This window comes from Ranitomeya variabilis, chromosome 4, assembly GCF_051348905.1.
Source record: "Ranitomeya variabilis isolate aRanVar5 chromosome 4, aRanVar5.hap1, whole genome shotgun sequence".
NCBI classification, from domain to species: Eukaryota; Metazoa; Chordata; class Amphibia; order Anura; family Dendrobatidae; genus Ranitomeya; species Ranitomeya variabilis.
Window position 1 is genome coordinate 669,051,018 of NC_135235.1, and position 26,360 is coordinate 669,077,377.

The 26,360-nt window shown below is 44.8% G+C and overlaps 1 protein-coding gene across 1 annotated transcript in view; it reads right to left on the reverse strand.

Annotated features, from left to right (window-relative positions):
• Positions 1-13,673, reverse strand: part of LOC143766266 (uncharacterized) — a 30,582-nt gene extending 16,909 nt beyond the window's left edge. Inside the window, exon 1 of the mRNA XM_077253797.1 lies at positions 13,632-13,673. The gene's annotated coding sequence lies outside the window, so the exon portion shown is untranslated. The remainder of the gene's footprint in view (positions 1-13,631) is intronic.
• Positions 13,674-26,360: the final 12,687 nt, after the last annotated feature.

The following is a 26,360-nucleotide window of genomic DNA, read 5'->3' on the forward strand; positions in this document are numbered from 1 at the left end:
CGGGATGACAGTAAAGGGAGGCTAGACGCCAGCGATAGCAAATACCACTTACGCAGCCGCTTGTACCACACCGCACTGCCTGCAGATACCGCAGCGGCCGCCATACAGTCACAAGTACCAAGAGTGCAGCCCACCAAGCACCACACGTCTCAGTCCACGCTGAAGTCACCCCTACCCGCTCTGAGACGTCCTACAGCCTGCAAACGGACATAAAATGTCTGCAAGTCAAACATCTTCACTCAGGACGAGGTCCCAAACAAGCCGCTCTAGCAAGTCTTCCTCGAAAAGGTCTGTCACCCTCGCCCGAGCAGAAGCTGAGGCGGCGAAAGTAAGATCCTCCTTCGCTGCACAAGAGATGCAGTTAAAGTTAAGACAAGCAGACCAAGAAGTAGAAAGCGCTCGCCTGCAAGCAGAAAGAGCCCGCCAAGAAGCAGAAAGAGCCCGCCTGCAAGCAGAGCAAGAAGCAGAAAGAGCCCGCCTGCAAGCGACCTTAGAAAGGCTTTCCGCTGAAAAAGAAGTAGCAGCCGCAATAGCCAAAGCTAAGTTTTTAGAAGCCGTGGAGTTTCCTGAATCTGAGCGAGGCAGCGACATACGCGGACCAGACCTTGATCATCAGGACCCTGCTCAACGCGTCTCAGAATATGTCCGCCAACATCCCAAAATAGAAGAAAACTCCGATCCGTTACACCAACCAGCCTATACAGATTCCCAGAGATCCTTCCTCCAAACACCGTACTGGAAGCAGGAAGGTATATTGCGAAACGACATTGATCACCACTACCGTCTTACGGAACAGAAGGTACGGCCTCCGCCCAGACTGACAGGTACACCCTTCTCCACTGAACGGGTTTATACAGACTTTCCTAAGCCAGAAGCTCCTACCAGGTATGAGGATGCACCACATACACCGCATGACAACAGCACACCAGCTCACGTTGGCACTGACTCAGCCACTATGAACTTTGCAAGGTTCTTTACCCGCCGGGAGCTGGTGACCAAGGGACTTGTAAAGTTCACTGATCGAGCTGAAAGCTACAGAGCATGGCGAGCCTCTTTCCAGAATGTCACCAGAGACTTGCATCTTTCCAGTAGTGAAGAGTTAGATCTACTGGTTAAGTGGCTTGGGAGCGAGTCAGCTGAACACGCCAAAAGAATCAGGAACATTAACATAAAGTACCCACACACAGGACTTCGTATGGTGTGGGAGAGACTCGAAGAATGTTATGGGTCAATAGAAGCTATAGAAAATGCTTTGTATAAAAGAATTGATGATTTCCCCAAGATAGCAAATAAGGGTTATCAAAAGCTCAGGGAACTGAGCGACTTGTTAATGGAGGTACATGCTGCTCAGGCAGAAGGTGATCTACCAGGGTTGGCATTCCTGGACACTGCCAGAGGTGTCAACCCGATTGTCCAAAAGCTCCCTTACAACTTACAAGAAAAGTGGGTCAGTCACGGGTCCCGTTACAAACAGGCTCATAAGGTACCATTTCCTCCTTTCAGGGTGTTTGTAGACTTTGTTGCTCAGCAGGCTAAAGTTAGAAATGACCCTAGTTTCGATTTCACTATGTCATGTACCACTGCCTCTGGTGTAAAACCCAGTAAAACACCAGTGGCAGTCCACAAAACTACTGTTACCTCCACGGGTTTTCCTTACAGGGCAAGTAAGTCTTCTCCAGAAGAGGACAAACCGCAGGATCTCAGCAAACACTGCCCCCTACACAAGAAACCTCATCCTCTGCTAAAATGTAGAGCCTTCAGGGAGAAGTCTCTAGAAGACCGTAAGAGTTTCCTAAAGGAAAACAAGATATGCTTCAGATGCTGCGCGACAACCTCACACTTCGCCAAGAACTGTGAAACCAGTGTGAAATGCACAGAATGTAGTAGTGTGGAGCACAACACGGCCTTGCATCCTGGACCACCTTCAGGGGTATCATCGCGAGTAGAAGAGTCTGCCGAAAAACAGATGGACACTGACATGGACACCCCAGTGGTCACCTCTCAGTGCACAGAGATCTGCAAGGAACTCGTAGCAGGAAGATCCTGCTCAAAGATCTGTCTTGTCAGAGTATTCCCAGCGAGCCAACGGGATAAGGCAATCAAGGTATATGCAATCTTGGACGATCAGAGCAACAGGTCTCTAGCTAAGTCCTTTCTCTTCGACACCTTCAACATTGCTGGTCCCGGCTCTCCGTACTCCTTGAAGACATGTGCAGGTACTGTCGAGACGGCGGGGAGGAGAGCAACTGGATTCAAAGTAGAGTCTATGGACGGTCAAACCTGCTTATCCTTGCCATCAATACTGGAGTGCAACCAGATTCCCGACAACTAGTCTGAGATACCTACACCAGAGGTAGCAGCTTATCACACCCACTTGAGATGTATAGCTCACCTGATACCAGAGCTTGACCAAGGAGCTCCTATCATCTTACTTCTCTGAAGAGACATACTACAGGTCCACAAGGCTAGAGGACAGATCAACGGCCCACAAAACGCCCCATACGCTCAGAGACTTGACCTAGGATGGGTCATTGTGGGAGATGTCTGTTTGGGTGGAGTACACAGGCCGACATCAGTCAACAGCATGCTCACCAATACCCTCGCGAATGGACGCCCGTCTCTCTTCCAGCCATGCGAGAGCAGTTTCTTGATTAAAGAATTGCCACACCACACCCCTCCACCTTGTCCGTTAGCTGATCCTTCCTGTGAAGACCATGCATGCGACGGTGAGCAAGATCATATAGGGTGCACAGTTTTCCACAGGACAAGAGAAGACAACCAGGTAGCAACGTCCATAGAGGACAGACTGTTCTTGGACATCATGGAGCGAGAGATAGTAAGAGACGAATCAAAGAGTTGGGTTGCACCTTTACCATTCAAACCACAGAGGCAACGCTTACCCAACAACAGAGAACTTGTCTACAGTCGATTTGTCTCCCTTACGCGCAAACTGCAGAAGGCACCAGAAACAAAACAACACTTCTTTACCTTCGTGGAGAGAATATTCCAGAGTGGCCACGTGGAAATTGCACCTGTACTTCAAGATTCCGAGGAATGCTGGTACTTACCTATTTTCGGCGTGTATCATCCGAAGAAACCAGGTCAGATAAGAGTGGTATTTGACTCAAGTGCCAGATACGAAGGTGTTTCTTTAAACGACGTCTTCCTGTCTTGTCCAAACCTCAACAACAGACTTCTGGGAGAACGCTATCTATGGCCTTATACATTCAGCCAGAGAGGGTGAAGCAAAGTATGGATCGGATGTAAGATCTTTTGTGGAAAAGGATTTCTACGTAGATGACTGCCTGAAATCCACACCCACAGAGGAGTCGGCAGTCAGTCTCCTGAAAAGGGCACAAGAAATGCTCGCTTCATCCAATTTGAGGTTGCACAAAATTGCTTCCAACAGCCAGAAACTAATGGCAGCCTTTCCCTCTCAAGATTACTCAACCGATTTAAAAGACTTGGATTTAAGCACGGACTCCCTTCCCATGCAGCGGAGCCTGGGTTTACTCTGGGATTTGAAAAAGGATGCATTCACCTTCCAGATCAGCGAAGAAGAGAAACCCTTCACGCGTAGAGGCGTCCTGTCCATTGTGAACAGCTTGTACGATCCTCTGGGATTTGTAACCCCTGTGACTATCCAAGGTAAAATGATGTTGAGAGACTTCACCCGAGAGACGTCCGATTGGGATGATCCGCTTCCCAGCGAAAAAAGAGACTTGTGGGTAAGATGGAAGAACTCTTTAGAAGCCTTGTCAAGTCTCTACGTGGCACGACCATATGCTTCTGTGCCATCAACAGAAATCAAGATGCAAAGGCTTTGTATCTTCTGCGATGCCTCAACCAAAGCAATTGCGGCAGTGGCATATTTGAAAACAACTGACATCAATGAAAAATGCCACGTAAGGCTTGTTATGAGCCGGACAAAACTGGCCCCACTCCGTGAACACACAGTACCCAGACTGGAACTCTGTGCAGCTGTGCTAGCAGTAGAGTTAGCTGAGCTTATCTCGACAGAAATGGACCTGGAAATCAAAGAAGTCGAGTTCTACACTGACAGCAAGGTAGTGCTGGGGTATATTTGCAATGAAACTCGTCGCTTCTATGTCTATGTCAGCAATCGGGTGCTAAGGATCAGGAGACCCACCGAACCTAAACAGTGGCACTATGTGTCCACAAACCACAATCCTGCGGACCACGCAACCAGATCCGTTGAAGCAAGTCTCCTTAAGGACACGACCTGGTTTACTGGCCCTACATTCTATACCGTTCGACGCCATACATGGACGAGTCAAACATCTTTGAACTGGTAGATCCAGAGGCAGATGAGGAAATCCGCCCTCAGGTATCCGTTCTACGTACGGTGACTAAAGACAATCACCTCAAATCCCACCATTTCAATAAGTTCTCAACTTGGAACTTGCTTGTTCGTGCCCTCGTTTGATTCATGTGGCTCGGTCCTATAAGTCAACGTCACCCGCCATTCAAAAACCTTGCAAGGGTTGGCATCACTGCAAGCTTGCCTTTACCGTTCCAAACATGGAAAATGCCAAGAACGTTATAATTCACACCATACAACGTGAGTGTTATGCCAAAGAATTAGATAACCTCAATAAAGGCCAACCTGTTTCTAGAGATAGTGTCTTGAGGAAGCTTGATCCAATCATTGACCAGGATGGGCTGTTAAGAATTGGAGGTCGTCTTCAAGAAGCTGAAGTGGAATTTGGGGAGAAACACCCTATAATAATTCCTGGACATCATCATGTCACGACCCTGCTTGTGCAACACCACCACATCTTGGTGAAACATCAGGGCCGACTGTTTACCGAAGGAAATCTACGAACTGCTGGGCTATGGATAGTCGGAGCAAAGCGATGCGTGAGTAAACTCATTTACAATTGCGTGATTTATCGCAAACTCCGTGGCGGGACTCAAAAGCCGAAGATGGCCAATCTCCCACCAGACAGACTTAGTACAGAACCTCCTTTTACCAACGTCAAACTGGACGTATTCGGGCCATGGTCTGTGGTTGCACGGAACACTAGAAGAGTCCAGGCCAATGCCAAACGCTGGGCGGTTATGTTCACCTGTATGTCCATCAGAGCAGTCCACATCGAAGTAATTGAGTCCATGGACACTTCAGGGTTTATAAATGCACTCCGACGCTTCATCGCCATCAGAGGTCCCGTGAAGCACATTCGCTCCGATAGAGGTACCAACTTTGTAGGAGCAGTGAAAGAACTTCAAATTCCTTCCAACCTAGACACCACCAGTGTGGAAAGATACCTGAGTGAGCAGGGGTGTACCTGGACTTTCAATCTGCCACGCTCTTCTCACATGGGAGGTGCTTGGGAGAGGAGGATAGGAATGGTACGCAGAATCCTTGATTCCATTCTCTTGCAAGCAGGTAACGCAAGACTCACACATGAAAGTTTGACCACATTCCTGGCAGAAGTTTCGGCCATCATTAATGCCAGACCATTGACTTCGCTTTCTAGTGACTCTGAGGATCCGACCATTCTCACTCCTGCCATGTTACTTACTCAGAAAGCCAGCGTTTTCAGCACTCCACCTGGAGAATTTAGCAACAAGGACCTTTACAGACGGCAATGGAGAAAAGTCCAAAGTCTCTCCAATACCTTTTGGGACAGATGGAGGAAGCAGTACCTCTCCACCTTACAACCAAGGAAGAAGTGGCAGACCGACAGACCAAACATCAAAACCGGTGATGTCGTTCTCATGAAAGACAGCCAGTCTCACCGTAATGAGTGGCCACTAGGCCTCATCACTAAAGTATTCCCAAGCAAAGATGGGAAGGTCCGTAAGGTCAAGGTCAAAGTAGGCAAGTCCGGGGAAAGTAAACTATTCCTCAGACCGGTGGCGGAACTTGTCTTGCTGTTTTCGCCAAAGGAACCTGTAGGTGGCATCGGTTGATGCCAAGCAGGGATTGTTCTGCCCTTCCTAATGAAGGACAGGGGTTCGTCCAAGCATTAAAGTTTCACTGCTATAGTTTGGTTTTGCTGTGTTATAGCACCACCCAGTGGTGGATAAATTTACTACCTGTGTTTTTCTTAGTGATCATTAGAGTGTTGCATTCTGGGTTGCACCAAAGCATCATGGGATAGGGGAATCCCCCATTTCTCTCTCTGTGTATTTCCTGTACACTCGTGTTAATCTGCTGTGTTGGAACTACTTCACTTACTTGCCACCCTGGTTAGTTTATCCGGTAAGATTGCTATCCCTGTTCCTGTAATATAGTGTTCTATAGAATGTGATTACTGTATAGCAACAAGTACCTGGGAAATCTATTATCTGTCAGTTACTGTATGTAGTTGCATGTAGAAGTTGCATCATCCTGTATGCTTTCCCTGCTAGTTATAAGTATCAGTTGTGCTGTTATTTGCCCAATACTTACCCGAATCATTTGTATTCTTATAGTTTTACCGCATTTCAATACCTGTTACCAATAAACAAGTTAGACTACAGAGAACAGTCTGCTTAATTTGGAAGACAGAAGTGGTTTATGCTGTATGTTGGATCACACACCGTATCAACGTGTATGAAGACAGAACAGTAGATAATATTTCCCAACCATGCCAAATTTGGAGAGCTATACCACTCTCCTGAGAGTATGTCCCAATTTCAAGAAATAATATAGTTACACTCTGGAATGTTAAAAATAGTAAATCTAGAAAATTGCAACTGCATTACTGCCATAGAAAATAAGTAAGTGCTATATAATGTCCCAATTTCAACTGCATCTGTGTCTTCACAGCATAGATACAATAGTGAAGCAAGGATATGACAGGTCCTTATTTCACAATCCCTTCTATGTAAAACCTGAAGGTCCTGCAAATACCGTATTTTTCGGACTACAAGACACACTTTTTCCCCCCCAAAAAAGGGGGGAAAATGGGGAGTGCGTCTAATAGTCGCAATGCAGGCTTACCGTGGCGGCAGAGGTACGGTGGCAGAGGTGTGGTGGCAGAGGTGCGGCAGCAGACGTGCGGGGATGAGGAGGCGCAGTGAGCGGGGTCCCTTTCCCCGGTGAGGTGATGCGGCAGCCCGGTAAGCAGCAGAGCCGGGTGAATCCTGTTGTTAGCGGTGGTGGCGGCCATCTTCCGGAGGCCGCGCGTGCGCAGATGGAGCGCTCTGCTTCCCGGGGCTTCAGGAAAATGGCCGCGGGATGCCGCGCGTGCGCAGATGGGGATCGCGGCGGCCATTTTCCTGAAGTTCAAGGCTTCAGGAAAATGGCTGCCGCGATCTCCATCTGCGCACGCACGGCATCCCGCGGCCATTTTCCTGAAGCCCCGGGAAGCAGAGCGCTTCATCTGCGCACCCGCGGTCTCGGGAAGATGGCCGCCACCACCGCTAACAACAGTATTCACCCGGCTCTGCTGCTTACCGGGCTGCTGCATCACCTCACGGGGGAAAGGGACCCCTCTGATGCCATACCTCTCACTGCGCCTCCTCATTACAGCACCTCCTCATCCCAGGACCTCCTCATCCCAGGACCTCCTCATCCCAGCACCTCCTCATCCCAGCACCTCCTCATCCCAGCACCTCCTCATCCCAGCACCTCCTCATCCCAGCACCTCCGCCGGTAACCACTGCTGCAACCCTCCCATGGACACCAGGCCGTGGCATCGCCCACCTAAGCAGGAAGGGACCCTGCTCAGGTGCACGCCGTACCGCATCACCCCACCTCTGCCGACACCATGCCTCCTGTGACCCTGCTCTGCCACTGCCAGCCCTCAGGTAAGATACTGTAAATTCGGACAATAAGACGGACCCCCATCTTATAAAAAATCTTTTTTTCTGCAATTTTCACCCCAAATTTGGGGTGCGCCTTATGGTCCGGTGCGTCTTATAGTCCGAAAAATACGGTAACCTAAGTATATCACACAAAGGCAATGGCAGCAAAGAACAGTAACACAAGCAGGGTTGACACATTCAAATGCGACGTGTTGGGACATCATACTGCATGCGAGGTACTGTGGGTGAAATCATACTATGTGGGGGAATGTAGGGGCATTATACTGTGTATGGGAATGTAGGGGCATTATACTGTGTGTGGGACAGTGGGGGGGCATCATACTGTGTGTGGGAATGTGGGGGCATCATACTGTGTGTGGGACTGTGGGGGGGCATCATACTGTGTGTGAAAATGTAGGAGCATACTGTTTGTGGAGTTTTGGAAACATCACTGTGTATGGGAGGGCAGTGGGTGATCATTATGCATTTTATATTAGGTACATTGAGAGAAAGATAGGGCCTCCTCCATACTGTGTTGGACACAATGAATGCTGCCCTCTGGAACAGCTGTCCTCTCGGACTACTGTCTGGTGCAGCCAGTGTCAGACCGTTTCTTCTCCAGGTATTCCTAAAACAGGTGGAGTTATCAGCCTACACAGTGTCAATGGCACTTTGTGTGTGCGGAAACCGCTGAAATGTTACCGGCCTCCGGTGTATAAGGTACTTTCTGCTGTCCTGAGTCCTGGAGTCTTACATTACATGAGTGATATCAATAGCTCAGAAACCGAACAGTATAGTCCTTCATACAGTATTATGGGCATCGCATTGTGCTCAATATGGAATAATGAGCCCCATATATTGCTCCATACAGAATAACGAGCCCCATATATTGCTGTGTACTAACGAGCCCCATATATTGCTCCATACAGAATAATGAGCCCCATATATTGCTCCATACAGAATAATGAGCCCCATATATTGCTCCATACAGTATAAGTCCATATACTGCTCCATACAGAATAATGAGCCCCATATATTGCTCCGTACAGAATAATGAGCCCCATATATTGCTCCATACAGAATAATGAGCCCCATACACCGTGTTCCAAATTATTATACAAATTGGATTTAAGTGTCAAAGATTAAATTGTTTTGTTTTTCAAATAAACTCATGGATGGTATTGTGTCTCAGGGCTCAGTGGATCACTGAAATCAATCTTAAGCACATGTGATAATTAGTTTTCCAGGTGAGTCTAGTTAAAGGAAAACTACTTAAAAATGATGTTCCACATTATTAAGCAGGCCACAGGTTTCAAGTGACATGGGAAAGAAAAATGATCTCTCTGCTGCCAAAAAGCATCAAATAGTGCAATGCCTTGGTCAAGGGGAATAGTGATCACAAAATAATAAGTTTTCATGTAACCTTTAATAAGATGGGTAGTAGGGGGGTGACAAGGACACTAAACTTCAGGAGGGCAAATTTCCAACGGATGAGAGAGGATCTTGGTGCAATTAACTGGGACGATATCCTGAGACACAAAAATACACAAAGAAAATGGGAGACATTTATTAGCATCCTGGATAGGACCTGTGCACAGTATATACCGTATGGGAATAAACATACTAGAAATAGGAGGAAACCAATATGGCTAAATAGAGCTGTAAGGGGCGCAATAAGGGACAAAAAGAAAGCATTTAGAGAATTAAAGGAAGTAGGTAGTGAGGAGGCATTAAATAAATACAGAAAATTAAATACATTCTGTAAAAAGCAAATCAAGGCAGCAAAGATTGAGACAGAGAGACTCATTGCCAGAGAGAGTAAAAATAATCCCAAAATATTCTTTAACTATATAAATAGTAAGAAACTAAAAAATGACAGTGTTGGCCCCCTTAAAAATAGTCTGGGTGAAATGGTGGATGAGGATGAGGAAAAAGCCAATATGCTAAATGACTTTTTTTCATCAGTATTTACAAAAGAAAATCCCATGGCAGACAAAATGACTAGTGATAAAAATTCCCCATTAAATGTCACCTGCTTAACCCAGCAGGAAGTACAGCGGCGTCTAAAAATAACTAAAATTGACAAATCTCCGGGCCCGGATGGGATACACCCCCGAGTACTGCAGGAACTAAGTACAGTCATTGATAGACCATTATTTTTAATCTTTAAAGACTCCATAATAACAGGGTCTGTACCACAGGACTGGCGTATAGCAAATGTGGTGCCAATATTCAAAAAAGGGGCAAAAACTGAACTCGGTAATTATAGGCCAGTAAGTTTAACCTCTACTGTGGGTAAAATCCTGGAGGGCATTCTAAGGGATGCTATGCTGGAGTATCTGAAGAGGAATAACCTCATGACCCAGTATCAGCACGGGTTTACTAGGGACCGTTCATGTCAGACTAATTTGATCAGCTTCTATGAAGAGGTAAGTTCAGGACTGGACCAAGGGAACCCAGTGGACGTAGTATATATGGACTTTTCCAAAGCTTTTGATACGGTGCCACACAAAAGGTTGTTACATAAAATGAGAGTAATGGGGATAGGGGAAAATATGTGTAAGTGGGTTGAGAGCTGGCTCAGGGATAGGAAACAAAGGGTGGTTATTAATGGAGCACACTCGGACTGGGTCGCGGTTAGCAGTGGGGTACCACAGGGGTCAGTATTGGGCCCTCTTCTTTTTAACATATTTATTAATGACCTTGTAGGGGGCATTCAGAGTAGAATTTCAATATTTGCAGATGACACTAAACTCTGCAGGGTAATCAATACAGGGGAGGACAATTTTATATTACAGGATGATTTATGTAAACTAGAAGCTTGGGCTGATAAATGGCAAATGAGCTTTAATGGGGATAAATGTAAGGTCATGCACTTGGGTAGAAGTAATAAGATGTATAACTATGTGCTTAATTCTAAAACTCTGGGCAAAACCGTCAATGAAAAAGACCTGGGTGTATGGGTGGATGACAAACTCATATTCAGTGGCCAGTGTCAGGCAGCTGCTACAAAGGCAAATAAAATAATGGGATGTATTAAAAGAGGCATAGATGCTCATGAGGAGAACATAATTTTACCTCTATACAAGTCACTAGTTCGACCACACTTAGAATACTGTGCACAGTTCTGGTCTCCGGTGTATAAGAAAGACATAGCTGAACTAGAGCGGGTGCAGAGAAGAGCGACCAAGGTTATTAGAGGACTGAGGGGTCTGCAATACCAAGATAGGTTATTACACTTGGGGCTATTTAGTTTGGAAAAACGAAGACTAAGGGGTGATCTTATGTTAATGTATAAATATATGAGGGGACAGTACAAAGACCTTTCTGATGATCTTTTTAATCATAGACCTGAGACAGGGACAAGGGGGCATCCTCTACGTCTGGAGGAAAGAAGGTTTAAGCATAATAACAGACGTGGATTCTTTACTGTAAGAGCAGTGAGACTATGGAACTCTCTGCCGTATGATGTTGTAATGAGTGATTCATTAATTAAATTTAAGAGGGGACTGGATACCTTTCTGGAAAAGTATAATGTTACAGGGTATATACACTAGATTCCTTGATAAGGCGTTGATCCAGGGAACTAGTCTGATTGCCGTATGTGGAGTCGGGAAGGAATTTTTTTCCCCATGGTGGAGTTACTCTTTGCCACATGGGTTTTTTTTGCCTTCCCCTGGATCAACATGTTAGGGCATGTTAGGTTAGGCTATGGGTTGAACTAGATGGACTTACAGTCTTCTTTCAACCTTAATAACTATGTAACTATGTAACTATGTAAGGGATGAAAACGTTAGATATTTCACGAAAACTTAAGAGTGATCATCATACTGTGAAGAGATTTGTGACTGAAACAGAGCACAGACAGAATTAATGCAGATAAAGGCATAATGAGGAAGGTTTCTGCCAGACAAATTCATTGGATTAAGAAAGCAGCTGCCAAAATACCATTACAAAGCAGCAAACAGATATTTGAAGCTGCTGGTGCCTCTGGAGTCCCTCGAACCTCAAGGTGTAGGATCCTTCAAAGGCTTGCTGTGGTGCATAAACCTACTATTCAGCCACCCCTAAACAGCGTTCCCAAACAGAAACGGTTGCAGTGGGCCCAGACATACATGAAAACTAATTTTCAAACAGTGTTGTTTACTGGTGAGTGTCGAGCAACACTGGATGGTCCAGATGGATGGAGTAGTGGATGATTGGTGGATGGCCACCATTCCCCAACAAGGCTGCGACATCAGCAAGGAGGTGGAGAAGTCATGTTTTGGGCTGGAATCATTGGGAAACAGCTGGTAGGGCCCTTTAAGGTTCCTGAAGGTGTGAAAATGACCTCTGCAAAGTATATAGAGTTTCTGATTGACAACTTTCTTCCATGGTATAAAAAGCAGAAATGTGCCTTCAGGAGCAAAATCATCTTCATGCATGACAATGAACCATCTCATGTTGCAAAGAATACCTCTGAGTCACTGGCTGCTATGGGCATAAAAGGAGATAAACTCATGGTGTGGCCACCATCTTCCCCTGACCTCAACCCTATAGAGAACCTTTGGAGCATCATCAAGCAAAAGATCTATGAGGGTGGGAGGCAGTTCACATCAAAACAGCAGCTCTGGGAGGCTATTCCAACTTCATGCAAAGAAATACAAGCAGAAACTCTCCAAAAACTCACAAGTTCAATGGATGCAAGAATTGTGAAGGTGATATCAAAGAAGGGGTCCTATGTTAACATGTAACTTAGCCTGTTAGGATGATTTGGAGTTAAATAGCTTTTTTGTTCATGTGAATGTGACCTCCTAATGCTGCAAATTCCACAAATGAGCATTTTCAGTTCTTTAAAACAGATCAAATGTTTAGAAATTCTACCGTGCCTAATAATTTGGAACAGTGCATTTTGAGTTTTTATTCATTTTGGAGATTATAATGTTATCACTGGGAGGTTTCTTCAATAAAATTCAATGTATACTCTAACGGGTGATGACTTTTATTAGACTGACTGTCATTTGCACCAACCATTTAGGAAAATCAGAGGAAAATGTAATTTGCCTAATAATTTGTAACATGGTGCATATTGCTCCATACAAAATAATGAGCCCCATGGATTGCTCCATACAGAATAATGGACCCAATATATTGTTCCATACAGAATCATGAGCCCCATATATTGCTACATCTATCTATATATATAATTGTCTAAGGGTTTTTCCGTCTGTCTGTCTGTCTTTCTGTCTGTCTGTCCTGGAAATCCTGCATCTCTGATTGGTCGAGGCCGCCAGGCCTCGACCAATCAGCGACGGGCACAGCATGGCGACGATGATGTCATAAAGGTTGCCTCGACCAATCAGCGACGGGCACAGTCTGCCGCAAATACTGGAATCATCATTGTCCATATACTACGGGGACATGCATATTCTAGAATACCCGATGCATTAGAATCCGGCCACAGTCTAGTATAGAATAATGAGCCTTTTATATTGCTCCATACAGAATATCGAGCCCCATATAATGCTCCTTACAGAATAATGGACCCACTATATTGCTCCATAAGTATATGATGGGGCCCAAATAATGCTCCATACAGTATATGATGGGCCCCATATAGAGGTAAGTATTGCAAGTACTGGGCCCGGAGCAAGTGGGGGGACCCACTCGCGGGTGCCGGCAGTGGGCCCCAATAGTGCATACTTGCCCGGGTGCTGACTCCGGCCCTGCCTGCACTTGTTCTCTCTGTACAGCAGGGGGCACAGTAACCACCAATTCCTGTGCTCCTCTATAGTAGCCATGGTGTCAGTCTATAACCAGGCCTTCTACACACTCACTGCTGAAGGGGTTAATGTCTCCCCGGTGCCCATTAATAGGGAATCTCCAGCACCTACCTCCACCTGCAGAGCCGCACACCACATATATGGCTGCTCTGTGCGCACAGGACCTGTGATGAGGTCACAGGAGGGGAGGAGTCAGGGGTCACATGATCAGGGGCCTCAGTGTATGCAGGACTCTGCTGTGCTGGTTGTCATGGTGCTGGATGAGGGGAAGTTTATGTGTGGGGTCAGGAGGGGTTTACAGTGTGGATAAAGCAGAGCCGTGTGTGTATGAGGTGTACGGAGCGGAGCCGTGTGTGTACGAGGTGTACGGAGAGGAGCCGCGTGTGTACGAGGTGTACGGAGCGGAGCCGTGTGTGTACGAGGTGTACGGAGCAGAGCCGTGTGTGTACGAGGTGTACGGAGCGGAGCCGTGTGTGTACGAGCTGTACGGAGCAGAGCCGTGTGTGTACGAGGTGTACGGAGCAGAGCCGTGTGTGTACGAGGTGTACGGAGCGGAGCCGTGTGTGTACGAGGTGTACGGAGCGGAGCCGTGTGTGTACGAGGTGTACGGAGCAGAGCCGTGTGTGTACGAGGTGTACGGAGCGGAGACATGTGTGTACGAGGTGTACGGAGCGGAGCCGTGTGTGTACGAGGTGTACGGAGCGGAGCCGTGTGTGTACGAGGTGTACGGAGCGGAGCCTTGTGTATGAAGCTGAGCCATGTGTGTAGGAGGTGTACGGAGCTGATCCATGCTCATTAATGCTTCAGTATAATACAGCAAGGTATTCTTTGCCTCTACACGCAGTATGATTCCCCTCACACGCAGTATAATTCCCCCACACACAGTATAATATAATAATAATCTTTATTTTTATATAGCGCTAACATATTCCGCAGCGCTTTACAGTTTGCACACATTATCATGATTCCCCCACACGCAGTATGATTCCTCTCACAAGCAGTATAATTCCCCTCACACACTTTTTTTTATATAGCGCTAACATATTCCGCAGCGCTCTACAGTTTGCACACATTATCATCACTGTCCCCAATGGGGCTCACAATCTCAATTCCTTATCAGTATGTCTTTGGAATGTGGGAGAAAACCGGAGTACCCGGAGGAAACCCACGCAAACACGGGGAGGACATACAAACTCCTTGCAGATGTTGTCCTTGGTGGGATTTTAACCCAGGACTCCAGCGCTGATAGGCTGCAGTGCTAACCATTGAGCCACCGTGCTGCCCCCCACAGTATGATTCCCATCACACAGTACAATTCCCCTCACACACAGTATGATGGCCCCTACAGTAGAGTAGCGCACACAGAATAGTGTCCATTCCCCTGTATACAATATGGTGCTCCACACAGTATGATGCCACCACATCCGGTTGTGTGAGAATGTAGCCACCTGGGCCCAGGATACCCTCATCACCATAAAAGAGAGAAAAAACATCCTCGGACCCCTGTGACATTTGGGGTACTCATGCAGGAACTGGTTGTACCCTGTGTATTGTGGATGTGGTGTAATACATACGATGACTGATATAGACCAGACGGTAGAGCCCTCTCTGCTCTGTACCTGTCTGTCATTGTTAGTGTGTTCATTGTAATTTATATTTGTGGTTTATATGTAACCCCTCATCATGTACAGCACCATGGCATCAATGGTTCTCCAACAATAACTAATAATATACAACTATGTGACTTTTTCAGCATATATGGGACTAATTTGCTTAGGGGTTTACAAGTAGACCTCCAAGTGCTCATCGCTCATTTGTCCTACAATTACTTGCCACTCGTCTCTCACGGTTTTGTGCTCCCTGCCAGGAAAAGGGCATGTAAATAGCATATAAGCCCAGCACCGGTAGGATCAAGTAGAAAGTGCGAAGTTCTGCAGAACAAGGGGGACTGGGGGAAAGGAACTTGTTTGGAAGAACCGTTCCTCTTTTAGCCTCTGGAAGCTCTTATGGGCCCCAGCTACAAAGATGTGACCAAGGGAAATCAATCCCGCCCTCTCCACATAGCTTCCTATTCCAGATTTAACGGTTCATGAGTGAGATTCAGGAGTGTAAGCTGAGAGCCCAGAGCTCTTTACGGTGACTACTCTGGTCTCTTATTAATTGGAAGAGATATGGCCATAGTAACCAGGAATTATCTCAAGCATCCTTGGTCACTAAGTGCCAACCTGTAGATACATTTGATATTATTCCTTGGCAGAGAAAGGGTTTTAAATAGTCTATATATTTACATACATACCTAGGCGGATTATAATGAGGGCAATCTGGGATATTACCTGGGGCCCATCGCCAGATTGCTCCCATTATAATGTTTTGTGCGCAGCCATCGGCACATATCCCGGCAGGGAGCTTTCCTGGCGCTGTGCTGCAGACTATGCAGAATGTCAGCGCAGCTCTAGAGTAGGTCCCATCACCTGTGCTGTGCCAGCGCGATGACGACATTGCACTAGCATGTATGCGCTGGTCAGACCAGAAGTAGAGCCTCGGGGACCACAGCGGAGCGCCAGGGGACCAGGAGCGAGGTTAAGTATGTCTGTATGTGGTTTTTTTATAATTTTTATAGCAGGCTATATAGGAGCTCACACTGTATACAAAATGCTAGTTAGGGTCTCACACTGTATACAGGAAGCTATACAATTGGGCTCACACTATATAAGAGGCTATATAGGGGCTCACACTATATACAGGAGGCTATATAGAGCCTTACACTGTATACAAAAGGCTATTTAGGGGCTCACACTGTAAACAGGAGGCTATTTAGGGGCTCACACTGTATACAGGAGGCTATATATGGGCTCATACTATATACAGGAGGCTATATAGGGACTCACACTATATAGGAGGTTATGAGTGGGCTCATGCTTTATATAAGAGGCTATGTGCAGATTCATACTGTATATAGGAGGCTAGGTGCAGGCTCATACTGAATATAAGAGACTATGTGGGGCAAAAAATGTATATAGGAGGCTATGTGGGGGCACATAATGTATATAGGAGGCTATATGGGGGCTCATAGTGTATAAGGAGGCTATTTGGGGGCTAATACTGCAAATAGGCTATGTGGGTGTGCATGCTGTATATAGAAGGCTATATGGGGGCTCATACTGTATATAGGTATATAGGGAGCTATGTGGGCTTATACTGTATGTAGGTAGCTATGTGGGGGGCTCATACTATATGCAGGGAGCTGTGTGTGGATTCATACTGTATGTACAGGGCGATGTGGAGGCTCATATTGTATTTGGGGGCATATTGCTTGGGCTTGTGAGACGTTATCCTCAACGCAGAATGACTTATGGTCTCCTTTTCTTGCAATGATTGAAGGAATTCCCTGATAAAACACTGCGTTACCAAAAGAGGAGGGAAACGAAGAAGATACCATTAAGCTAAGTACACCACTGTTCAGGGCATATAGGGTCGCTGGCGCTGTATATGAGGGGAGATATGTCTCAGCAAGATTGTGTTCTTCTGTGATGTGAAACCCATACGTTTTTCCCTTCATGCTATGTGCTGAAGGGCACAAAGGGGTCAATCAGCTAAATGGGAGTAGAACACATGTAAACCTACAAGAATACTCCCATTTAAAACAATATATGTTCAAATCAATAATCAATATACCTAATTTGGACATGTCCGTGTGTCTGTGCACAATGAATCATCCACAGTTGGGCGTAAACATGGATACCTAAGGAGAGGAGCTCTCCGTGGTGACGAGTTAAGGCATAAGCTTTTTTTGAATGTTAGCCTGTGAGGCAACACTGTGAGGCAACATTGCAAAGATGGATCAAATTGAGGACACTGCTGCACGGAGAGAAGCGAATCGCATACGGATGCATAACCTACATTTTAAAGGGCCACTGTCACCCCCTCCAGCCGTTATAAACTAAAAGAGCCACCTTGTGCAGCAGTAATGCTGCAGTCTAACAAGGTGGCTCTTTTAGTTTTTGATTCAGTTATTCCCTCAATAAAGCATTTTAAAATTTGCCCTAAATGCCTGTCCTTAGACCTGGAGGTGGTCCGAAGCCTCCTCTGTGAATCTCCCAACGGCCGTCACTCTTCTCTTCTGGGGATGTGGTCGCCACCCCCTTCGCGCTGTTTCTTCTTAAATCCGGCGCCTGCGCTGTGCGTGCCAGCCTGGGGCAGGCGCAGTCTTCATTGTCCTTCATAGCTCAGATCCAGGGTGCCTGACTGCACCTGTGCGGGCAGTGCGGCCACCCTGTTGCTGAATCCCCGCCCCGCACTGTGGTATTCATTATGCACAGTGCGGGGCTGGGGTTCCTGGGCATGCGCACTGCGCTGTTCAGATGCTCCCCCAGCTCCCCCGCCTTCCAGCGTTGCCGGAATATACAGGTTTCCTTGCCAGCGTTTGGAATGAAGCAGCCGCAAATAACGCTGGAAGGCGGGGGAGCGTCTGAACAGCGCAGTGCGCATGCCCAAGAACCCCAGCCCCGCACTGTGCATAATGAATACCACAGTGCGGGGCGGGGATTCAGCAACAGGGTGGCCGCACTGCCCGCACAGGTGCAGTCAGGCACCCTGGATCTGAGCTATGAAGGACAATGAAGACTGCGCCTGCCCCAGGCTGGCACGCACAGCGCAGGCGCCGGATTTAAGAAGAAACAGCGCGAAGGGGGCGGCAACCACATCCCCAGAAGAGAAGAGTGACGGCCGTTGGGAGATTCACAGAGGAGGCTTCGGACCACCTCCAGGTCTAAGGACAGGCATTTAGGGCAAATTTTAAAACGCTTTATTGAGGGAATAACTGAATCAAAAACTAAAAGAGCCACCTTGTTAGACTGCAGCATTACTGCTGCACAAGGTGGCTCTTTTAGTTTATAACGGCTGGAGGGGGTGACAGTGGCCCTTTAATGAAACAGAAGATGAATGAAATTGTCGAAGAACTGCTGATGCAGCCCGACAGAGGGCGGCCAGAACAAGAGAAACAGATGAAGTAAATGAATCACGTAGAGCATCTAATGCTGCACGATAACAAGCAACACACAATGCACAAAGTGATACAGATATTTCACAAAATAGAGTACAAGATAGAATACGTGTCCAAAATGCAAGAGCCACTCGACGACGGCAAGTGACATTTGCCGCTAGAGGACTTCTCAATCAAATTGATGAGACACGTATTGAAGAGCACTATGCTGGCAAACTGACATTTCGATGGCAGTTCTGCCAATCTAAAAATTTCAAAGACGAAATGACGCAGGACAAAAGATTCCCTTCCTGCTGCAAGAGATTACGTCCCATTCGTATAGATGATCAATTAGTCAAGTTGATGAAAGGAGAGCATCAGCACTCCAATAACTTTATGGCTAATATAAGGCAATACAATAGCTCACCTGCTTTGGCATCAATGGGAGCACAAGTAGTGCCACCTCCTGGGCATGGTCCATACTGTTTTCGAATTCATGGACAAATTTACCACAGAACTGCCCCATTGCATCCCGCTGTGGGTAGTACTCCCAAGTTTGCCCAGATTTATATCTTGGACAGTGAAGAAGCATAAAGTATAAGAAGTCAAGCAAATAAAAAGTGCCTCCCAGCACTACTATCAACTCTTGGAGAGAAAATGAGAGCAATTAACCCACTTGCAAGCGCCTTCACAGTGATGAGGGAATTTGAAATAGAGGAAGAGAGGATTGCTGAATTAGAAAATCGCGATCCACTCGAAATACCAATGTCAATTATAAATTACTACAATGATGATCAGAGGCGCTACAATGCACCAAGGTGCAATGAAGTAGCTATAATTTATCAAAATGCAATAGTTGAACCCCCATTTAATAGGGAAATCAGAGTTCACCTCAAGAGTGAAAACCAAACTGTTCAAATCAGCTTTCTTCACAGAAAGTATGATGCAATGAAATATCCACTTCTATTCCCATATGGGGACAGTGGATGGACAATAAATTTGACAACTCCAATTGCCCTAAGTGTGCAACAACAAAGAAATTGGTGACATTCATCTACCATCCATACCAGTGGATCAAGATGGACAAAAAAAAAATCACCCTGTTGCAGTACTATGCATACAGGCTTGCCATTCGTGACGAGTTCAATCCCCTTTTAAATGCTGGGAAGTTGACGCAACAATTTATTGTTGACGGTTACATCAAAATTGAATCCAACAGGATAGAATATATAAAACAAAATCAAAAGGAATTACGCGTCGACAGTTATGCCGGCGTTATGGATCACATCCATAATGCTGCATTACACCAAGGGCTAAAAGCTGGGACACCAGTAATTTTACTGTCCACTTTCACTGGAAGCCCAAGAGCTATGCAGCAAAATTATCAAGACGCCATGACAATTGTCCAAAAATTCGGAAAGCCAGATCTTTTTGTTACGATGACCTGTAACCCAAAGTGGAAAGAAATTACTGAAAACTTGGAACCATGGCAAAGGCCAGAGTTCAGACCAGATTTGGTTGCACAAGTATTTAAAATCAAACTCCAAGCCATGCTTAACGAGATTTTGAAAAAAACTAATTTTTGGCCATGTAGTTGCCTATGTGCATATAATAGAATTTCAAAAGCGTGGACTACCACACTGTTGGCCTAATGCATATTGATCTGTATGTATTGCAACAACTATTCTTTGTTTAATATGATGTGATTTATATATCTGCATGCATATTGTTCACATGTCAACAAAGTTAAAAAAAAGTCCTCATTTACAGACAGGATGTTCCTCCTCCCCTTCCCTGTGAGCACATTCTAGTGTGTGCAGCTGAAGCTGAAGGTCACAGCAGATCTCTCTCTCAGAAACCAGATTTATCCTGTTCTCATGTTGTAAGCTGGATGTTCTTAATTCTTCATAAATGAACATTCTCTGTTGCTCGTTGTGGACATCACGCTGATTAACCCGCTGCTAACAGGTTATGGGCCCAGGAGTCAAAGCAATCCCAAACCTCCAGAGCACAGAGATAGAAAGACAACAGCAAACTGAGAAGAAGTAAAATGGCCGCCAGCAGCAACTCAACAAAGTTTACAGTGCCAAGCCTGAATAACCAGAACTACTAATCCTCGAAATTCAAGGTGAAGATGCTGCTGATAAGAGAAGGTACGTGGAAATACATTCAGGACCCTAAGCCTGACCCAGTACCACAGGAATGGCTAGAAATGGATCAGAAAGCACAGAACACCATATCACTCAGTATAGAGGATGATCAGATTGTGCATGTGTGTAAGTGTGAATCTGCAAAGGAAATGTGGGAGCAGCTGCAGAAAGTACATGAGAGAATAAATTTAAGTAATAAACTCTATCTAATGAGAAAGCTGTATCAGTCTAAGCTACACAATGACCAGGACATGCAGGACTACATTAGAAATACTCTGGAGACCGTAGAGCGCCTGCGGGGCATTGGGGAAGATATGAAGGACTTCCATGTAGCAGCACTATTACTTAGTGGTCTCCCAGAAAGCTATGACACACTTGTAACTGCACTAGATGCACGCCCAGATGATGAGCTGACATTGGAGTACGTCATAGGAAAGCTTGTAGATGAATATAAGAGAAATGCAGAAAATGTGAGCAGCAAGATATGTAACAAGGAAACTGCTTTACAAACACATGATGTGCCCACCAGCAGAAACCACCCTAAAGAGACACGTGAATGTTTTGTATGCAAGAAGCCAGGTCATTTAAAAGCTGAATGCTGAGTCTGGAAAGCTAAAATGAATCAGCTGAAAAAGCAAAACAGTCAACAGAGAGTTAAGAGTGCTGTATCTGGAAACAATGATTCGGCAAATACTGAAGCTGCATTCACATCAGTCAATGCATTTAAATCAAAGCATGCGTGGTGTATAGATTCTGGTGCAACCAGTCACATGACCAATGACAGAGACTTCTTTACTAAGCTTAACCAAAATAAGTCAGTCGCAAGATCGTAAATCCACAAGCGGATACGTATTTAAACTTGGAGAAAGTTCAATCTCCTGGTCTAGTAGAAAACAAGTATCTGTTGCTTTGTCATCTACAGAAGCTGAGTATGTATCCGCAGCCTATGCAAGTCAGGAGATCATTTGGCTAAGACAACTGATGGATGATCTTGGTAAACCGTTAAATCAGCCAACGGTGATATATGAGGACAACCAAGGATGCATTAAACTTGCATGCAGTGAAAAGATCAGTGCTAGAACTAAGCACATCGACGTCAGATGTCATCATCTACGTGATTTAATAGATCGTGGCGTAATTCAGTTTGTTTATTGTGAAACTGATAAAATGTTAGCTGATATTTTGACCAAGCCATTGCCACAACCTAGGTTCCAAGAACTGAGAACCACTATGGAACTGACAGAATAAGTAGTTGTTGAGTGGGGGGTGTTGGCCTAATGCATATTGATCTGTATGCATTGCAACAACTATTGTTTGTTTAATATGATGTGATTTATATATCTGCATGCATATTGTTCACATGTCAACAAAGTTAAAAAAAAAAAAAAAGTCCTCATTTACAGACAGGTGTTCCTCCTCCCCTTCTCTGTGAGCACATTCTAGTGTGTGCAGCTGAAGCTGAAGGTCACAGCAGATCTCTCTCTCTCTCTCTCAGAAACCAGATTGATCCTGTTCTCATGTTGTAAGCTGGATGTTCTTAATTCTTAATAAATGAACATTCTCTGTTGCTCGTTGTGGACATCACGCTGATTAACCCGCTGCTAACACACTCACATGCTCTTAATCCTCAGAGAGGAAGATAAACCGAGGGACAAAGAAATAATTGACAAATTGGTCTCTGCTGAAATCCCAAATGAGACAGCAAATCCAAAACTGCATGAGGCAGCGATGAAGCACATGATTCATGGCCCATGTGGGGAAGATCAACCTTGTGCTATATGCATGACAGATGGTCAATGCGCAAAAAAATTCCCATAGGAATTTAATACAGAGACAAACCCCAAAGTTGATGGTTACCACAGTACAGTCGACACAATACTGGGAAAACCAGATGAGGAACGTGAGAAATCGACAATAGATGGGTAGTTCAATACAACCCTTATTTATTACTCAAGTACAATTGCCATATCAATGTTGTGATATGTGCTTCAATAAAAAGTGTTAAATATCTTTTCAAATATGTATACAAAGGACATGACTGTGCCAATATCAAGTTTGATACATTAAACTGGAATGAACTAGCCATGTACCTAGATTCTCGGTATATAAGCGCCCCTGAGGGCATGTGGAGAATCAGAAAAAATAATATGCATGATGCTTCACATACCATTAAAAGGCTTGCTGTTCACCTTGAAAACATGCAGCAAGTATTTTTCGAAGATGGTAATGTGGATATGGTTATTTCAGACTCAAAAGCCTCTACTCTGCAGGCTTATTTTGAGCTAAACAGAGTTGACGCTTCCGCCCATCAGTATTTGTACAGTGAAATCCCTGAACACTATGTCTGGGAGAGAAAACCTGTACTAGAAGGATGGAAAAAACGACGGGCTCAATTTGGGAAAACAATTGCCCGAATGTATACAGTCTGTTTAACAGATGGTGAGCTGTATTACCTGAGACTCCTTTTACTTCACATAAGAGGAGCAAAGTCTTATGATGACTTAAGGACTGTCAATGGAGTCGTACATGACACGTATAAAAATGCGTGCACTGATCTTCATCTTTTGGAAGACGATTCCCAATGGAAAGACGGTATAAATGGATGCAATCGCTTTCCAAATGCCCTACCAACTTCGCCAATTATTTGCTATAATTTGTGTATATGGGGAACCAGTTAACCATTGGCATTATGGCAAAAATATAAAACCGAATTTATAGAAGATTATACCAGGCGGTATACTCCAGAAATTGCTGAGCAACTGGCTCTTCGTGATATTAATGAAGTGCTCTTAAGCAATAAAAAGTGCTGTGCTGACTACAGATTGTCAACTCCAGTAAATGTTCCAGATGAAATACTGGACCAACTGAATTATGCTGTAATAAAGCAGGAGGCTGAGCAATTGAAAGCTATGCTTAGTGAAGCTCAGAAATCAGCTTTCGATGCAATTTTGCAAGCAGTCAATGCTGCATCACAGCCAGACCACACTAGCTCACAGTTTTATTCTGGTTGGCCCAGGAGGCAGTGGGAAGACATTTTTGTACAACTGCTTGCACAAGACACTACAAGCAGAAAAGAAGTCTATTTGCTCAGTAGCCTCCACTGGATTGGCGGCTACATTACTAAAAAATGGTAGCACCTACCATTCAAAGTTTGGCCTTGGAATTACAACAAATGAGACCACAGTGTCAAAAATTAAGCCAACCTCACTTCAAAGGAGCTTAGCGAGTCATCTGCGGTTATTTGGGATAAAGTAACAATGACTCCCTGTTTAAATAGGAACCCTGTGGATAATTTGTTCCATGACATATGTGGAAAAAAAAAGACTATAGTATTTGGTGGAAAAGTTTTCATAAACGGTGGTGACTTTTGTCAAACCCTACCAATAGTGGAAGGTGGAAAAAGAGCCCAAATTGTACAGTCCACAATTAAATACTCAAAATCCTGGAATCAGTTTTCATGGTTCCAGTTGCAACAGAATAGGAGAACGTCTCAGGATGAAGTTGAGTACAACTCATGGTTACTGAAGCTTGGCAACGGAGAGTTGTAAAATGTATATGGTCTACCAGAAGACACAATTGAAATCTCAAATTCTATTATTGAAGAGGGTGATTTAATTACAGCTATTGTTGGCGACTCAATTGAGATTACCGATGCAATGGTAGAAGAAATTGCTAATAAAGCAATTCTTACGCCATTGAATGATGACGTTCACGCCTTGAACGACAAAATTCTTAGTCAAGTTCAATGTGAACACTCAACATATCACTCTGTCCACATAATTGCGGAAGAGGAGGGCGTGATTCTCACAGATTACCCTTTAGAGTTTCTTAACTCTTTGAATCCCACTGGGATGCCTCCTCATGAACTAAAGCTGAAACCAGGAGCTATAATTATGCTCCTGCGTAATCTTAACAGAAAGTGTGGCCTCTGTAATGGCACAAGGCTTTATGTGAAAAGCTTAAAAGCAAACGTTATTCATGCCGTTGCTTTAAATGGAAAAGCAAAGGCTCAGACAGTTCTTATTCCAATAATTGACCTGATTTCCAAAGATAAAAACTTGCCAGTCCAGATGTGACGGCGACAGTTTCCTGTCATGTTGGCTTTTGCAATGACCATCAATAAATCTCAGGGACAGTCCTTGGATATTGTAGGAATTTATTTGCCTCTCCCAGTGTTTTCACATGGGCAGTTATATGTGGCTTTCTCCAGGGGAAGGAAAAGCCAACAAATAAGGGTCAAAATATTTGAGACACAGAAGGTAAACTTATTCCTAATGTTGACAAATGGTTTACTGTCAACTGTGTGTACAAAGAAGTCTTTTATTAAGCTTTTTAACAATTGTAAAAGCCAAAAAAAATGTTGTACACAAAAGCAGGATTAACTCCTAGCCGCGGTCTGCGGACCAAACATTGAGCATGGGCAGGGCTTCGGGGGCGGATCCCAAGTGCGCTCAACCATGTGAACTAGCTTATGCTCAGGAACATTGAAGAATAGCGCTATCGGATAGGTCTACCCGATCATTACCCTTAGAAATAGGGTTATGGGATAGCTCTACCCGTTCACTTTCTTCATGGATAGCGCTATCCGATAGCTCTACCCGAACAGTATTAACTACAGAGCTTTTTCATACACAAGGAAGGAGTGGCAGGAGGGGTACACCAGGTATTTATGTTTGCTATTAGTCTGCACATATGCCAGTCTGGTGCGTGGGTACACCCCATTGTGTGGTTTGTAATCACAGTGCGCACCCGAAGAGAGCGCAATCACTCGTGTTTATTAAATAACGGCAAAAAAAACAACAACATTTAAAAAGAGATAAATTGCAGAATATGAAAGGCTGGAGTATGAATACAAATTTATGCATTCTTTGATTTAAAAAAAAAAAAAACGTTCAATACATTATAAGATAAAGACAATAATCCATGTGGAAGGGAAAAAATATATTGCATACAAAAATAAATATACAGTGCCTTGCGAAAGTATTCGGCCACCTGGAACTTTTCAACCTTTTCCCACATATCATGCTTCAAACATAAAGATACCAAATGTAAATTTTGGTGAAGAATCAACAAAAAGTGGAACACAATTGTGAAGATGAACAAAATGTATTGGCTATTTTAAACTTTTATGGAAATTCAAAAACTGAAAAGTGCAGCATGCAATATTATTCGGCCCCTTTAACTTAATACTTTGTTGCGCCACCTTTTGCTGTGATTACAGCTGCAAGTTGCTTGGGGTATGTCTCTATCAGTTTTGTACATCGAGAGACTGAAATTCTTGCCCACTCTTCCTTGGCAAACAGCTCGAGCTCAGTGAGGTTTGATGGAGATCGTTTGTGAACAGCAGTTTTCAGCTCTTTCCACATATTCTCGATTGGATTGAGATCTGGACTTTGACTTGGCCATTCTAACACCTGGATACGTTTATTTGTGAACCAGTCCATTGTAGATTTTGCTTTATGTTTGGGATCATTGTCTTGTTGGAAGACAAATCTCCGTCCCAGTCTCAGGTCTTTTGCGGACTCCAACAGGTTTTCTTCAAGAATGGTCCTGTATTTGGCTCCATCCATCTTCCCATCAATTTTAACCATCTTCCCTGTCCCTGCTGAAGAAAAGCAGGCCCAAACCATGATGCTGCCACCACGTTTGACAGTGGGGATGGTGTGTTCAGGGTGATGAGCTGTGTTGCCTTTACGCCAAACATATCAT